Genomic DNA, 18,317 nt, shown 5'->3' with positions numbered 1-18,317 from the left:
GAATGCCTCCGTCTAGTTTTTAGGTGAAGATATTTCATTTCCCAGCATAGGCCTCACAGCGCTCCCAGTATACACTAGCAGATTCTACAAAAAGAGTGCTCCAAAACTGCTCTTTCAAAAGAAAGGTTCAAGTCTGTGAGTTGAATGCACTCGTCACAAGCAAGTTTCTGAGAATGCTTCTGTCTAGTTTCTATGTGAGGATGTTTCCTTTTCCAGCGTTGGCCTCCAACAGTTCCAAATGTGCACTTGCAGATTCTACAAAAAGAAAGTTTGAAAGCTCTTCTATCACAAAGAAGGTTCATCACTGTGAGTAGAATGCACTCATCCAAAGAAGTTTCTGAGAATGCTTCTGTCTAATTATTATGTGAAGATATTTCCTTTTCCAGGATAGGCCTCAAAGCGCTCCAAATAAACACTTGCAGATTTTACAAAAGGAGTGTTTCCAAACTGCTCTATCAAAAGCAATGTTCAAGTCTGTGAGTTGAATGCACTCATCACACAGAAGTTTCTGAGAATGCTTCTGTCTAGTTTTTAGGAGAGATATTTCATATCCCAGCATAGGCCTCAAAGCGCTCCAAATATCCACTTGCAGATTCTACAAAAAGAGTGTTTCAAAACTGCTCTTTCAAAAGGAAGGTTCAAGTCTGTGAGTTGAGTGCACTCATCACAAAGAAGTTTCTGAGAATGCTTCTGTGTAGTTGTTATTTGAAGACATTTCCTTTTCCAGCATAGGCCTCCAAGCACTCGAAAGAAACACTTGCAGATTCTACAAAAGGAGTGTTTCAAAACTGTTCTATCAAAAGGAACGTTCAAGTCTGTGAGTTGAATGCACTCATCACACAGAAGTTTCTGAGAATGATTCCGTCTAGTTTTTAGGTGAAGATATTTCATTTCCCAGCATAGGCCTCACAGCGCTCCAAATATACACTAGCAGATTCTACAAAAAGAGTGTTCCAAAACTGCTCTTTCAAAAGAAAGGTTCAAGTCTGTGAGTTGAATGCACTCGTCACAAGCAAGTTTCTGAGAATGCTTCTGTCTACTTTCTATGTGAGGGTGTTTCCTTTTCCAGCGTTGGCCTCCAACAGTTCCAAAAGTGCACTTGCAGATTCTACAAAAAGAGAGTTTGAAAACTCTTCTATCACAAAGAAGGTTCAACTCTGTGAGTAGAATGCACTCATCACAAAGAAGTTTCTGAGAATGCTTCTGTCTAGTTATTATGTGAAGATAATTCCTTTTCCAGGATAGGCCTCAATGCGCTCCAAATAAACACTTGCAGATTTTACAAAAGGAGTGTTTCCAAACTGCTCTATCAAAAGCAGTGTTCAACTCTGTGAGTTGAATGCACTCATCACACAGAAGTTTCTGAGAATGCTTCTGTCTAGTTTTTAGGAGAAGATATTTCATTTCCCAGCATAGGCCTCAAAGCGCTCCGAATATCCACTTGCAGATTCTACAAAAAGAGTGTTTCAAAACTGCTCTTTCAAAAGGAAGGTTCAAGTCTGTGAGTTGAATGCACTCATCACAAAGAAGTTTCTGAGAATGCTTCTGTGTAGTTGTTATTTGAAGACATTTCCTTTTCCAGCATAGGCCTCCAAGCGCTCGAAATAAACACTTGCAGATTCTACAAAAGGAGTGTTTCAAAACTGTTGTATCAAAAGGAACGTTCAAGTCTGTGAGTAGAATGAACTCATCACAAAGAAGTTTCTGAGAATGCTTCTGTCTAGTTATTATGTGAAGATATTTCCTTTTCCAGGATAGGCCTCAAAGCGCTCCAAATAAACACTTGCAGATTTTACAAAAGGAGTGTTTCCAAACTGCTCTTTCAAAAGCAATGTTCAAGTTTGTGAGTTGAATGCACTCATCACACAGAAGTTTCTGAGAATGCTCTGTCTAGTTTTTAGGAGAAGATATTTCATTTCCCAGCATAGGCCTCAAAGCGCTCCAAATATCCACTTGCAGATTCTACAGAAAGAGTGTTTCAAAACTGCTCTTTCAAAAGGAAGGTTCAAGTCTGTGAGTTGAATGCACTCATCACAAAGAAGTTTCTGAGAATGCTTCTGTGTAGTTATTTGAAGACATTTCCTTTCCCAGCGTAGGCCTACAAGCGCTCCAAATAAACACTTGCAGATTGTACAAAAGGAGTGTTTCAAAAGTGTTCTATCAATAGGAATGTTCACGTCTGCGAGTTGAATGCACTCATCACACAGAAGTTTCGGAGAATGCTTCCGTCTAGTTTTTAGGTGAAGATATTTCATTTCCCAGCATAGGCCTCACAGCGCTCCAAATATACACTAGCAGATTCTACAAAAAGAGGGTTCCAAAACTGCTCTTTCAAAAGAAAGGTTCAAGTCTGTGAGTTGAATGCACTCGTCACAAGCAAGTTTCTGAGAATGCTTCTGTCTAGTTTCTATGTGAGGATGTTTCCTTTTCCAGCGTTGGCCTCCAACAGTTCCAAATGTGCACTTGCAGATTCTACAAAAAGAGATTTTGAAAACTCTTCTATCACAAAGAAGGTTCAACTCTGTGAGTAGAATGCACTCATCCAAAGAAGTTTCTGAGAATGCTTCTGTCTAGTTATTATGTGAAGATATTTCCTTTTCCAGGATAGGCCTCAAAGCGCTCCAAATAAACACTTGCAGATTCTACAAAAGGAGTGTTTCAAAACTGTTGTATCAAAAGGAACGTTCAAGTCTGTGAGTAGAATGAACTCATCACCAAGAAGTTTCTGAGAATGCTTCTGTCTAGTTATTATGTGAAGATATTTCCTTTTCCAGGATAGGCCTCAAAGCGCTCCAAATAAACACTTGCAGATTTTACAAAAGGAGTGTTTCCAAACTGCTCTTTCAAAAGCAATGTTCAAGTTTGTGAGTTGAATGCACTCATCACACAGATGTTTCTGAGAATGCTCTGTCTAGTTTTTAGGAGAAGATATTTCATTTCCCAGCATAGGCCTCAAAGCGCTCCAAATATCCACTTGCAGATTCTACAGAAAGAGTGTTTCAAAACTGCTCTTTCAAAAGGAAGGTTCAAGTCTGTGAGTTGAATGCACTCATCACAAAGAAGTTTCTGAGAATGCTTCTGTGTAGTTGTTATTTGAAGACATTTCCTTTTCCAGCATAGGACTCCAAGCGCTCCAAAGAAACACTTGCAGATTCTACAAAAGGAGTGTTTCAAAACTGTTCTATCAAAAGGAACGTTCAAGTCTGTGAGTTGAATGCACTCATCACACAGAAGTTTCTGAGAATGCCTCCGTCTAGTTTTTAGGTGAAGATATTTCATTTCCCAGCATAGGCCTCACAGCGCTCCAAATATACACTAGCAGATTCTACAAAAAGAGTGTTCCAAAACTGCTCTTTCAAAAGAAAGGTTCAAGTCTGTGAGTTGAATGCACTCGTCACAAGCAAGTTTCTGAGAATGCTTCTGTCTAGTTTCTATGTGAGGATGTTTCCTTTTCCAGCGTTGGCCACCAACAGTTCCAAATGTGCACTTGCAGATTCTACAAAAAGAGAGTTTGAAAACTCTTCTATCACAAAGAAGGTTCAGCTCTGTGAGTAGAATGCACTCATCACAAAGAAGTTTCTGAGAATGCTTCGGTCTAGTTATTATGTGAAGATATTTCCTTTTCCAGGATAGGCCTCAAAGCGCTCCAAATAAACACTTGCAGATTTTACAAAAGGAGTGTTTCCAAACTGCTCTATCAAAAGCAATGTTCAAGTCTGTGAGTTGAATGCACTCATCACACAGAAGTTTCTGAGAATGCTTCTGTCTAGTTTTTAGGAGAAGATATTTCATTTCCCAGCATAGGCTTCAAAGCGCTCCAAATATCCACTTGCAGATTCTACAAAAAGAGTGTTTCAAAACTGCTCTTTCAAAAGGAAGGTTCAAGTCTGTGAGTTGAATGCACTCATCACAAAGAAGTTTCTGAGAATGCTTCTGTGTAGTTGTTATTTGAAGACATTTCCTTTTCCAGCGTAGGCCTCCAAGCGCTCGAAATAAACACTTGCAGATTCTACAAAAGCAGGGTTTCAAAACTGTTCTATCAAAAGGAACGTTCAAGTCTGTGAGTTGAATGCACTCATCACACAGAAGTTTCGGAGAATGCTTCCGTCTAGTTTTTAGGTGAAGATATTTCATTTCCCAGCGTAGGCCTCACAGCGCTCCAAATATACACTAGCAGATCTTACAAAAAGAGTGTTCCAAAACTGCTCTTTCAAAAGAAAGGTTCAAGTCTGTGAGTTGAATACACTCGTCACAAGCAAGTTTCTGAGAATGCTTCTGTCTAGTTTCTGTGTGAGGATGTTTCCTTTTCCAGCGTTGGCCTCCAACAGTTCCAAATGTGCACTTGCAGATTCTACAAAAAGAGAGTTTGAAAACTCTTCTATCACAAAGAAGGTTCAACTCTGTGAGTAGAATGCACTCATCACAAAGAAGTTTCTGAGAAGGCTTCTGTCTAGTTATTATGTGAAGATATTTCCTTTTCCAGGATAGGCCTCAAAGCGCTCCAAATAAACACTTGCAGATTTTACAAAAGGAGTGTTTCCAAACTGCTCTATCAAAAGCATTGTTCAAGTCTGTGAGTTGAATGCACTCATCACAAAGAAGTTTCTGAGAATGCTTCTGTCTAGTTTTTAGGAGAAGATATTTCATTTCCCAGCATAGGCCTCAAAGCGCTCCAAATATCCACTTGCAGATTCTACAAAAAGAGTGTTTCAAAACTGCTCTTTCAAAAGGAAGGTTCAAGTCTGTGAGTTGAATGCACTCATCACAAAGAAGTTTCTGAGAATGCTTCTGTGTAGTTGTTATTTGAAGACATTTCCTTTTCCAGCATAGGCCTCCAAGCTCTCGAAATAAACACTTGCAGATTCTACAAAAGGAGTGTTTCAAAACTGTTCTATCAAAAGGAACTTTCAAGTCTGTGAGTTGAATGCACTCATCACACAGAAGTTTCGGAGAATACTTCCGTCTAGTTTTTAGGTGAAGATATTTCATTTCCCAGCGAAGGCCTCACAGCGCTCCAAATATACACTAGCAGATCCTACAAAAAGAGTGTTCCAAAACTGCTCTTTCAAAAGAAAGGTTCAAGTCTGTGAGTTGAATGCACTCGTCACCAGCAAGTTTCTGAGAATGCTTCTGTCTAGTTTCTATTTGAGGATGTTTCCTTTTCCAGCGTTGGCCTCCAACAGTTCCAAATGTGCACTTGCAGATTCTACAAAAAGAGAGTTTGAAAACTCTTCTATCACAAAGAAGGTTCAACTCTGTGAGTAGAATGCACTCATCACCAAGAAGTTTCTGAGAATGCTTCTGTCTAGTTATTATGTGAAGATATTTCCTTTTCCAGGATAGGCCTCAAAGCGCTCCAAATAAACACTTGCAGATTTTACAAAAGGAGTGTTTCCAAACTGCTCTATCAAAAGCAGTGTTCAAGTCTGTGAGTTGAATGCACTAATCACACAGAAGTTTCTGAGAATGCTTCTGTCTAGTTTTTAGGAGAAGATATTTCATTTCCCAGCATAGGCCTCAAAGCGCTCCAAATATCCACTTGCAGATTCTACAAAAAGAGTGTTTCAAAACTGCTCTTTCAAAAGGAAGGTTCAAGTCTGTGAGTTGAATGCACTCATCACAAAGAAGTTTCTGAGAATGCTTCTGTGTAGTTGTTATTTGAAGACATTTCCTTTTCCAGCGTAGGCCTCCAAGCGCTCGAAATAAACACTTGCAGATTCTACAAAAGGAGGGTTTCAAAACTGTTCTATCAAAAGGAACGTTCAAGTCTGTGAGTTGAATGCACTCATCACACAGAAGTTTCGGAGAATGCTTCCGTCTAGTTTTTAGGTGAAGATATTTCATTTCCCAGCGTAGGCCTCACAGCGCTCCAAATATACACTAGCAGATCTTACAAAAAGAGTGTTCCAAAACTGCTCTTTCAAAAGAAAGGTTCAAGTCTGTGAGTTGAATGCACTCGTCACAAGCAAGTTTCTGAGAATGCTTCTGTCTAGTTTCTACGTGAGGATGTTTCCTTTTCCAGCGTTGGCCTCCAACAGTTCCAAATGTGCACTTGCAGATTCTACAAAAAGAGAGTTTGAAAACTCTTCTATCACAAAGAAGGTTCAACTCTGTGAGTAGAATGCACTCATCACCAAGAAGTTTCTGAGAATGCTTCTGTCTAGTTATTATGTGAAGATATTTCCTTTTCCAGGATAGGCCTCAAAGCGCTCCAAATAAACACTTGCAGATTTTACAAAAGGAGGGTTTCCAAACTGCTCTATCAAAAGCATTGTTCAAGTCTGTGAGTTGAATGCACTCATCACACAGAAGTTTCTGAGAATGCTTCTGTCTAGTTTTTAGGAGAAGATATTTCATTTGCCAGCATAGGCCTCAAAGCGCTCCAAATATCCACTTGCAGATTCTACAAAAAGAGTGTTTCAAAACTGCTCTTTCAAAAGGAAGGTTCAAGTCTGTGAGTTGAATGCACTCATCACAAAGAAGTTTCTGAGAATGCTTCTGTGTAGTTGTTATTTGAAGACATTTCCTTTTCCAGCATAGGCCTCCAAGCTCTCGAAATAAACACTTGCAGATTCTACAAAAGGAGTGTTTCAAAACTGTTCTATCAAAAGGAACTTTCAAGTCTGTGAGTTGAATGCACTCATCACACAGAAGTTTCGGAGAATACTTCTGTCTAGTTTTTAGGTGAAGATATTTCATTTCCCAGCGCAGGCCTCACAGCGCTCCAAATATACACTAGCAGATCCTACAAAAAGAGTGTTCCAAAACTGCTCTTTCAAAAGAAAGGTTCAAGTCTGTGAGTTGAATGCACTCGTCACCAGCAAGTTTCTGAGAATGCTTCTGTCTAGTTTCTATTTGAGGATGTTTCCTTTTCCAGCGTTGGCCTCCAACAGTTCCAAATGTGCACTTGCAGATTCTACAAAAAGAGAGTTTGAAAACTCTTCTATCACAAAGAAGGTTCAACTCTGTGAGTAGAATGCACTCATCACCAAGAAGTTTCTGAGAATGCTTCTGTCTAGTTATTATGTGAAGATATTTCCTTTTCCAGGATAGGCCTCAAAGCGCTCCAAATAAACACTTGCAGATTTTACAAAAGGAGTGTTTCCAAACTGCTCTATCAAAAGCAGTGTTCAAGTCTGTGAGTTGAATGCACTAATCACACAGAAGTTTCTGAGAATGCTTCTGTCTAGTTTTTAGGAGAAGATATTTCATTTCCCAGCATAGGCCTCAAAGCGCTCCAAATATCCACTTGCAGATTCTACAAAAAGAGTGTTTCAAAACTGCTCTTTCAAAAGGAAGGTTCAAGTCTGTGAGTTGAATGTACTCATCACAAAGAAGTTTCTGAGAATGCTTCTGTGTAGTTGTTATTTGAAGACATTTCCTTTTCCAGCGTAGGCCTCCAAGCGCTCGAAATAAACACTTGCAGATTCTACAAAAGGAGGGTTTCAAAACTGTTCTATCAAAAGGAACGTTCAAGTCTGTGAGTTGAATGCACTCATCACACAGAAGTTTCGGAGAATGCTTCCGTCTAGTTTTTAGGTGAAGATATTTCATTTCCCAGCGTAAGCCTCACAGCGCTCCAAATATACACTAGCAGATCCTACAAAAAGAGTGTTCCAAAACTGCTCTTTCAAAAGAAAGGTTCAAGTCTGTGAGTTGAATGCACTCGTCACAAGCAAGTTTCTGAGAATGCTTCTGTCTAGTTTCTACGTGAGGATGTTTCCTTTTCCAGCGTTGGCCTCCAACAGTTCCAAATGTGCACTTGCAGATTCTACAAAAAGAGAGTTTGAAAACTCTTCTATCACAAAGAAGGTTCAACTCTGTGAGTAGAATGCACTCATCACAAAGAAGTTTCTGAGAAGGCTTCTGTCTAGTTATTATGTGAAGATATTTCCTTTTCCAGGATAGGCCTCAAAGCGCTCCAAATAAACACTTGCAGATTTTACAAAAGGAGTGTTTCCAAACTGCTCTATCAAAAGCATTGTTCAAGTCTGTGAGTTGAATGCACTCATCACACAGAAGTTTCTGAGAATGCTTCTGTCTAGTTTTTAGGAGAAGATATTTCATTTCCCAGCATAGGCCTCAAAGCGCTCCAAATATCCACTTGCAGATTCTACAAAAAGAGTGTTTCAAAACTGCTCTTTCAAAAGGAAGGTTCAAGTCTGTGAGTTGAATGCACTCATCACAAAGAAGTTTCTGAGAATGCTTCCGTGTAGTTGTTATTTGAATACATTTCCTTTTACAGCGTAGTCCTCCAAGCGCTCGAAAGAAACACTTCCAGATTCTACAAAAGGAGTGTTTCAAAACTGTTCTATCAAAAGGAACGTTCAAGTCTGTGAGTTGAATGCACTCATCACACAGAAGTTTCGGAGAATGCTTCCGTCTAGTTTTTAGGTGAAGATATTTCATTTCCCAGCATAGGCCTCACAGCGCTCCAAATATACACTAGCAGATTCTACAAAAAGAGTGTTCCAAAACTGCTCTTTCAAAAGAAAGGTTCAAGTCTGTGAGTTGAATGCACTCGTCACAAGCAAGTTTCTGAGAATGCTTCTGTCTAGTTTCTATGTGAGGATGTTTCCTTTTCCAGCGTTGGCCTCCAACAGTTCCAAATGTGCACTTGCAGATTCTACAAAAAGAGAGTTTGAAAACTCTTCTATCACAAAGAAGGTTCAACTCTGTGAGTAGAATGCACTTATCACAAAGAAGTTTCTGAGAATGCTTCTGTCTAGTTATTTTGTGAAGATATTTCCTTTTCCAGGATAGGCCTCAAAGCGCTCCAAATAAACACTTGCAGATTTTACAAAAGGAGGGTTTCCAAACTGCTCTATCAAAAGCATTGTTCAAGTCTGTGAGTTGAATGCACTCATCACACAGAAGTTTCTGAGAATGCTTCTGTCTAGTTTTTAGGAGAAGATATTTCATTTGCCAGCATAGGCCTCAAAGCGCTCCAAATATCCACTTGCAGATTCTACAAAAAGAGTGTTTCAAAACTGCTCTTTCAAAAGGAAGGTTCAAGTCTGTGAGTTGAATGCACTCATCACAAAGAAGTTTCTGAGAATGCTTCTGTGTAGTTGTTATTTGAAGACATTTCCTTTTCCAGCATAGGCCTCCAAGCTCTCGAAATAAACACTTGCAGATTCTACAAAAGGAGTGTTTCAAAACTGTTCTATCAAAAGGAACTTTCAAGTCTGTGAGTTGAATGCACTCATCACACAGAAGTTTCGGAGAATACTTCTGTCTAGTTTTTAGGTGAAGATATTTCATTTCCCAGCGCAGGCCTCACAGCGCTCCAAATATACACTAGCAGATCCTACAAAAAGAGTGTTCCAAAACTGCTCTTTCAAAAGAAAGGTTCAAGTCTGTGAGTTGAATGCACTCGTCACCAGCAAGTTTCTGAGAATGCTTCTGTCTAGTTTCTATTTGAGGATGTTTCCTTTTCCAGCGTTGGCCTCCAACAGTTCCAAATGTGCACTTGCAGATTCTACAAAAAGAGAGTTTGAAAACTCTTCTATCACAAAGAAGGTTCAACTCTGTGAGTAGAATGCACTCATCACCAAGAAGTTTCTGAGAGTGCTTCTGTCTAGTTATTATGTGAAGATATTTCCTTTTCCAGGATAGGCCTCAAAGCGCTCCAAATAAACACTTGCAGATTTTACAAAAGGAGTGTTTCCAAACTGCTCTATCAAAAGCAGTGTTCAAGTCTGTGAGTTGAATGCACTAATCACACAGAAGTTTCTGAGAATGCTTCTGTCTAGTTTTTAGGAGAAGATATTTCATTTCCCAGCATAGGCCTCAAAGCGCTCCAAATATCCACTTGCAGATTCTACAAAAAGAGTGTTTCAAAACTGCTCTTTCAAAAGGAAGGTTCAAGTCTGTGAGTTGAATGCACTCATCACAAAGAAGTTTCTGAGAATGCTTCTGTGTAGTTGTTATTTGAAGACATTTCCTTTTCCAGCGTAGGCCTCCAAGCGCTCGAAATAAACACTTGCAGATTCTACAAAAGGAGGGTTTCAAAACTGTTCTATCAAAAGGAACGTTCAAGTCTGTGAGTTGAATGCACTCATCACACAGAAGTTTCGGAGAATGCTTCCGTCTAGTTTTTAGGTGAAGATATTTCATTTCCCAGCGTAGGCCTCACAGCGCTCCAAATATACACTAGCAGATCCTACAAAAAGAGTGTTCCAAAACTGCTCTTTCAAAAGAAAGGTTCAAGTCTGTGAGTTGAATGCACTCGTCACAAGCAAGTTTCTGAGAATGCTTCTGTCTAGTTTCTACGTGAGGATGTTTCCTTTTCCAGCGTTGGCCTCCAACAGTTCCAAATGTGCACTTGCAGATTCTACAAAAAGAGAGTTTGAAAACTCTTCTATCACAAAGAAGGTTCAACTCTGTGAGTAGAATGCACTCATCACAAAGAAGTTTCTGAGAAGGCTTCTGTCTAGTTATTATGTGAAGATATTTCCTTTTCCAGGATAGGCCTCAAAGCGCTCCAAATAAACACTTGCAGATTTTACAAAAGGAGTGTTTCCAAACTGCTCTATCAAAAGCATTGTTCAAGTCTGTGAGTTGAATGCACTCATCACACAGAAGTTTCTGAGAATGCTTCTGTCTAGTTTTTAGGAGAAGATATTTCATTTCCCAGCATAGGCCTCAAAGCGCTCCAAATATCCACTTGCAGATTCTACAAAAAGAGTGTTTCAAAACTGCTCTTTCAAAAGGAAGGTTCAAGTCTGTGAGTTGAATGCACTCATCACAAAGAAGTTTCTGAGAATGCTTCCGTGTAGTTGTTATTTGAATACATTTCCTTTTACAGCGTAGTCCTCCAAGCGCTCGAAAGAAACACTTCCAGATTCTACAAAAGGAGTGTTTCAAAACTGTTCTATCAAAAGGAACGTTCAAGTCTGTGAGTTGAATGCACTCATCACACAGAAGTTTCGGAGAATGCTTCCGTCTAGTTTTTAGGTGAAGATATTTCATTTCCCAGCATAGGCCTCACAGCGCTCCAAATATACACTAGCAGATTCTACAAAAAGAGTGTTCCAAAACTGCTCTTTCAAAAGAAAGGTTCAAGTCTGTGAGTTGAATGCACTCGTCACAAGCAAGTTTCTGAGAATGCTTCTGTCTAGTTTCTATGTGAGGATGTTTCCTTTTCCAGCGTTGGCCTCCAACAGTTCCAAATGTGCACTTGCAGATTCTACAAAAAGAGAGTTTGAAAACTCTTCTATCACAAAGAAGGTTCAACTCTGTGAGTAGAATGCACTTATCACAAAGAAGTTTCTGAGAATGCTTCTGTCTAGTTATTTTGTGAAGATATTTCCTTTTCCAGGATAGGCCTCAAAGCGCTCCAAATAAACACTTGCAGATTTTACAAAAGGAGTGTTTCCAAACTGCTCTATCAAAAGCAATGTTCAAGTCTGTGAGTTGAATGCACTCATCACACAGAAGTTTCTGAGAATGCTTCTGTCTAGTTTTTAGGAGAAGATATTTCATTTCCCAGCATAGGCCTCAAAGCGCTCCAAATATCCACTTGCAGATTCTACAAAAAGAGTGTTTCAAAACTGCTCTTTCAAAAGGAAGGTTCAACTCTGTGAGTTGAATGCACTCATCACAAAGAAGTTTCTGAGAATGCTTCTGTGTAGTTGTTATTTGAAGACATTTCCTTTTCCAGCGTAGTCCTCCAAGCGCTCGAAAGAAACACTTGCAGATTCTACAAAAGGAGTGTTTCAAAACTGTTCTATCAAAAGGAACGTTCAAGTCTGTGAGTTGAATGCACTCATCACACAGAAGTTTCGGAGAATGCTTCCGTCTAGTTTTTAGGTGAAGATATTTCATTTCCCAGCATAGGCCTCACAGCGCTCCAAATATACACTAGCAGATTCTACAAAAAGAGTGTTCCAAAACTGCTCTTTCAAAAGAAAGGTTCAAGTCTGTGAGTTGAATGCACTCGTCACAAGCAAGTTTATGAGAATGCTTCTGTCTAGTTTCTACGTGAGGATGTTTCCTTTTCCAGGGTTGGCCTCCAACAGTTCCAAATGTGCACTTGCAGATTCTACAAAAAGAGAGTTTGAAAACTCTTCTATCACAAAGAAGGTTCAACTCTGTGAGTAGAATGCACTCATCACCAAGAAGTTTCTGAGAATGCTTCTGTCTAGTTATTATGTGAAGATATTTCCTTTTCCAGGATAGGCCTCAAAGCGCTCCAAATAAACACTTGCAGATTTTACAAAAGGAGTGTTTCCAAACTACTCTATCAAAAGCAGTGTTCAAGTCTGTGAGTTGAATGCACTCATCACACAGAAGTTTCTGAGAATGCTTCTGTCTAGTTTTTAGGAGAAGATATTTCATTTGCCAGCATAGGCCTCAAAGCGCTCCAAATATCCACTTGCAGATTCTACAAAAAGAGTGTTTCAAAACTGCTCTTTCAAAGGAAGGTTCAAGTCTGTGAGTTGAATGCACTCATCACAAAGAAGTTTCTGAGAATGCTTCTGTGTAGTTGTTATTTGAAGACATTTCCTTTTCCAGCATAGGCCTCCAAGCTCTCGAAATAAACACTTGAAGATTCTACAAAAGGAGTGTTTCAAAACTGTTCTATCAAAAGGAACTTTCAAGTCTGTGAGTTGAATGCACTCATCACACAGAAGTTTCGGAGAATACTTCCGTCTAGTTTTTAGGTGAAGATATTTCATTTCCCAGCGCAGGCCTCACAGCGCTCCAAATATACACTAGCAGATCCTACAAAAAGAGTGTTCCAAAACTGCTCTTTCAAAAGAAAGGTTCAAGTCTGTGAGTTGAATGCACTCGTCACCAGCAAGTTTCTGAGAATGCTTCTGTCTAGTTTCTATTTGAGGATGTTTCCTTTTCCAGCGTTGGCCTCCAACAGTTCCAAATGTGCACTTGCAGATTCTACAAAAAGAGAGTTTGAAAACTCTTCTATCACAAAGAAGGTTCAACTCTGTGAGTAGAATGCACTCATCACCAAGAAGTTTCTGAGAATGCTTCTGTCTAGTTATTATGTGAAGATATTTCCTTTTCCAGGATAGGCCTCAAAGCGCTCCAAATAAACACTTGCAGATTTTACAAAAGGAGTGTTTCCAAACTGCTCTATCAAAAGCAGTGTTCAAGTCTGTGAGTTGAATGCACTCATCACACAGAAGTTTCTGAGAATGCTTCTGTCTAGTTTTTAGGAGAAGATATTTCATTTCCCAGCATAGGCCTCAAAGCGCTCCAAATATCCACTTGCAGATTCTACAAAAAGAGTGTTTCAAAACTGCTCTTTCAAAAGGAAGGTTCAAGTCTGTGAGTTGAATGCACTCATCACAAAGAAGTTTCTGAGAATGCTTCTGTGTAGTTGTTATTTGAAGACATTTCCTTTTCCAGCGTAGGCCTCCAAGCGCTCGAAATAAACACTTGCAGATTCTACAAAAGGAGGGTTTCAAAACTGTTCTATCAAAAGGAACGTTCAAGTCTGTGAGTTGAATGCACTCATCACAAAGAAGTTTCTGAGAATGCTTCCGTGTAGTTGTTATTTGAATACATTTCCTTTTACAGCGTAGTCCTCCAAGCGCTCGAAAGAAACACTTCCAGATTCTACAAAAGGAGTGTTTCAAAACTGTTCTATCAAAAGGAACGTTCAAGTCTGTGAGTTGAATGCACTCATCACACAGAAGTTTCGGAGAATGCTTCCGTCTAGTTTTTAGGTGAAGATATTTCATTTCCCAGCATAGGCCTCACAGCGCTCCAAATATACACTAGCAGATTCTACAAAAAGAGTGTTCCAAAACTGCTCTTTCAAAAGAAAGGTTCAAGTCTGTGAGTTGAATGCACTCGTCACAAGCAAGTTTCTGAGAATGCTTCTGTCTAGTTTCTATGTGAGGATGTTTCCTTTTCCAGCGTTGGCCTCCAACAGTTCCAAATGTGCACTTGCAGATTCTACAAAAAGAGAGTTTGAAAACTCTTCTATCACAAAGAAGGTTCAACTCTGTGAGTAGAATGCACTTATCACAAAGAAGTTTCTGAGAATGCTTCTGTCTAGTTATTTTGTGAAGATATTTCCTTTTCCAGGATAGGCCTCAAAGCGCTCCAAATAAACACTTGCAGATTTTACAAAAGGAGTGTTTCCAAACTGCTCTATCAAAAGCAATGTTCAAGTCTGTGAGTTGAATGCACTCATCACACAGAAGTTTCTGAGAATGCTTCTGTCTAGTTTTTAGGAGAAGATATTTCATTTCCCAGCATAGGCCTCAAAGCGCTCCAAATATCCACTTGCAGATTCTACAAAAAGAGTGTTTCAAAACTGCTCTTTCAAAAGGAAGGTTCAACTCTGTGAGTTGAATGCACTCATCACAAAGAAGTTTCTGAGAATGCTTCTGTGTAGTTGTTATTTGAAGACATTTCCTTTTCCAGCGTAGTCCTCCAAGCGCTCGAAAGAAACACTTGCAGATTCTACAAAAGGAGTGTTTCAAAACTGTTCTATCAAAAGGAACGTTCAAGTCTGTGAGTTGAATGCACTCACCACACAGAAGTTTCTGAGAATGCTTCCGTCTAGTTTTTAGGTGAAGATATTTCATTTCCCAGCATAGGCCTCACAGCGCTCCAAATATACACTAGGAGATTCTACAAAAAGAGTGTTCCAAAACTGCTCTTTCAAAAGAAAGGTTCAAGTCTGTGAGTTGAATGCACTCGTCACAAGCAAGTTTATGAGAATGCTTCTGTCTAGTTTCTACGTGAGGATGTTTCCTTTTCCAGGGTTGGCCTCCAACAGTTCCAAATGTGCACTTGCAGATTTTACAAAAAGAGAGTTTGAAAACTCTTCTATCACAAAGAAGGTTCAACTCTGTGAGTAGAATGCACTCATCACAAAGAAGTTTCTGAGAATGCTTCTGTCTAGTTATTATGTGAAGATATTTCCTTTTCCAGGATAGGCCTCTAAGCGCTCCAAATAAACACTTGCAGATTTTACAAAAGGAGTGTGTCCAAACTGCTCTATCAAAAGCAATGTTCAAGTCTGTGAGTTGAATGCACTCATCACACAGAAGTTTCTGAGAATGCTTCTGTCTAGTTTTTAGTAGAAGATATTTCATTTCCCAGCATAGGCCTCAAAGCGCTACAAATATCCACTTGCAGATTCTACAAAAAGAGTGTTTCAAAACTGCTCTTTCAAAAGGAAGGTTCAAGTCTGTGAGTTGAATGCACTCATCACAAAGAAGTTTCTGAGAATGCTTCTGTGTAGTTGTTATTTGAAGACATTTCCTTTTCCAGCGTAGGCCTCCAAGCGTTCGAAATAAACACTTGCAGATTCTACAAAAGGAGTGTTTCAAAACTGTTCTGTCAAAAGGAACGTTCAAGTCTGTCAGTTGAATGCACTCATCACACAGAAGTTTCGGAGAATGCTTCCGTCTAGTTTTTAGGTGAAGATATTTCATTTCCCAGCATAGGCCTCACAGCGCTCCAAATATACACTAGCAGATTCTACAAAAAGAGTGTTCCAAAACTGCTCTTTCAAAAGAAAGGTTCAAGTCTGTGAGTTGAATGCACTCGTCACAAGCAAGTTTCTGAGAATGCTTCTGTCTAGTTTCTATGTGAGGATGTTTCCTTTTCCAGCGTTGGCCTCCAACAGTTCCAAATGTGCACTTGCAGATTCTACAAAAAGAGAGTTTGAAAACTCTTCTATCACAAAGAAGGTTCAGCTCTGTGAGTAGAATGCACTCATCACAAAGAAGTTTCTGAGAATGCTTCTGTCTAGTTATTATGTGAAGATATTTCCGTTTCCAGGATAGGCCTCAAAGCGCTCCAAATAAACACTTGCAGATTTTACAAAAGGAGTGTTTCCAAACTGCTCTATCAAAAGCAGTGTTCAAATCTGTGAGTTGAATGCACTCATCACACAGAAGTTTCTGAGAATGCTTCTGTCTAGTTTTTAGGAGAAGATATTTCATTTCCCAGCATAGGCCCCAAAGCGCTCCAAATATCCACTTGCAGATTCTACAAAAAGAGTGTTTCAAAACTGCTCTTTCAAAAGGAAGGTTCAAGTCCGTGTGTTGAAGGCACTCATCACAAAGAAGTTTCTGAGAATGCTTCTGTGTACTTGTTATTTGAAGACATTTCCTTTTCCAGCATAGACCCCCAAGCACTCGAAATAAACACTTGCAGATTCTACAAAAGGAGTGTTTCAAAACTGTTCTATCAAAAGGAACGTTCAAGTCTGTGAGTTGAATGCACTCATCACACAGAAGTTTCAGAGATTGCTTCCGTCTAGTTTTTAGGTGAAGATATTTCATTTCCCAGCATAGGCCTCACAGCGCTCCAAATATACACTAGCAGATTCTACAAAAAGAGTGTTCCAAAACTGCTCTTTCAAAGAAAAGTTCAAGTCTGTGAGTTGAATGCACTCGTCAGAAGCAAGTTTCTGAGAATGCTTCTGTCTAGTTTTTAAGTGAGGATGTTTCCTTTTCCAGCGTTGGCCTCCAACAGTTCCAAATGTGCACTTGCAGATTCTACAAAAAGAGAGTTTGAAAACTCTTCTATCACAAAGAAGGTTCAACTCTGTGAGTAGAATGCACTCATCACAAAGAAGTTTCTGAGAATGCTTCTGTCTAGTTATTATGTGAAGATATTTCCTTTTCCAGGATAGGCCTCAAAGCGCTCCAAATAAACACTTGCAGATTTTACAAAAGGAGTGTTTCCAAACTGCTCTATCAAAAGCAATGTTCAAGTATGTGAGTTGAATGCACTCATCACACAGAAGTTTCTGAGAATGCTTCTGTCTAGTTTTTAGGAGAAGATACTCCATTGCCCAGCAGAGGCCTCAAAGCGCTCCAAATATCCACTTGCAGATTCTACAAAAAGAGTGTTTCAAAACTGCTCTTTCAAAAGGAAGGTTCAAGTCTGTGAGTTGAAGGCACTCATCACAAAGAAGTTTCTGAGAATGCTTCTGTGTAGTTGTTATTTGAAGACATTTCCTTTTCCAGCATAGACCCCCAAGCGCTCGAAATAAACACTTGCAGATTGTACAAAAGCAGTGTTTCAAAACTGTTGTATCAAAAGGAACGTTGAAGTCTGTGAGTTGAATGCACTCATCACACAGAAGTTTCTGAGAATGCTTCCGTCTAGTTTTTAGGTGAAGATATTTCATTTCCCAGCATAGGCATCACACCGCTCCAAATATACACTGGCAGATTCTACAAAAAGAGTGTTCCAAAACTGCTCTTTCAAAAGAAAGGTTCAAGTCTGTGAGTTGAATGCACTCGTCACAAGCAAGTTTCTGAGAATGCTTCTGTCTAGTTTCTATGTGAGGATGTTTCCTTTTCCAGCGTTGGCCTCCAACAGTTCCAAATGTGCCCTTGCAGATTCTACAAAAAGAGAGTTTGAAAACTCTTCTATCACAAAGAAGGTTCAACTCTGTGAGTAGAATGCACTCATCACCAAGAAGTTTCTGAGAATGCTTCTGTCTAGTTATTATGTGAAGATATTTCCTTTTCCAGGATAGGCCTCAAAGCGCTCCAAATAAACACTTGCAGATTTTACAAAAGGAGTGTTTCCAAACTGCTCTATCAAAAGCAGTGTTGAAGTCTGTGAGTTGAATGCACTCATCACACAGAAGTTTCTGAGAATGCTTCTGTCTAGTTTTTAGGAGAAGATATTTCATTTCCCAGCATAGGCCTCAAAGCGCTCCAAATATCCACTTGCAGATTCTACAAAAAGAGTGTTTCAAAACTGCTCTTTCAAAAGGAAGGTTCAAGTCTGTGAGTTGAATGCACTCATCACAAAGAAGTTTCTGAGAATGCTTCTGTGTAGTTGTTATTTGAAGACATTTCCTTTTCCAGCATAGGCCTCCAAGCGCTCGAAATAAACACTTGCAGATTCTACAAAAGGAGTGTTTCAAAACTGTTGTATCAAAAGGAACTTTCAAGTCTGTGAGTTGAATGCACTCATCACACAGAAGTTTCGGAGAATGCTTCCGTCTAGTTTTTAGGTGAAGATATTTCATTTCCCAGCGCAGGCCTCACAGCGCTCCAAATATACACTAGCAGATCCTACAAAAAGAGTGTTCCAAAACTGCTCTTTCAAAAGAAAGGTTCAAGTCTGTGAGTTGAATGCACTCGTCACCAGCAAGTTTCTGAGAATGCTTCTGTGTAGTTTCTATTTGAGGATGTTTCCTTTTCCAGCGTTGGCCTCCAACAGTTCCAAATGTGCACTTGCAGATTCTACAAAAAGAGAGTTTGAAAACTCTTCTATCACAAAGAAGGTTCAACTCTGTGAGTAGAATGCACTCATCACCAAGAAGTTTCTGAGAATGCTTCTGTCTAGTTATTATGTGAAGA

The sequence above is a fragment of the Pongo pygmaeus genome, chromosome 19 (genome assembly GCF_028885625.2).
Source record: "Pongo pygmaeus isolate AG05252 chromosome 19, NHGRI_mPonPyg2-v2.0_pri, whole genome shotgun sequence".
Taxonomy (NCBI): Eukaryota; Metazoa; Chordata; class Mammalia; order Primates; family Hominidae; genus Pongo; species Pongo pygmaeus.
This window is presented reverse-complemented; position numbering follows the sequence as displayed.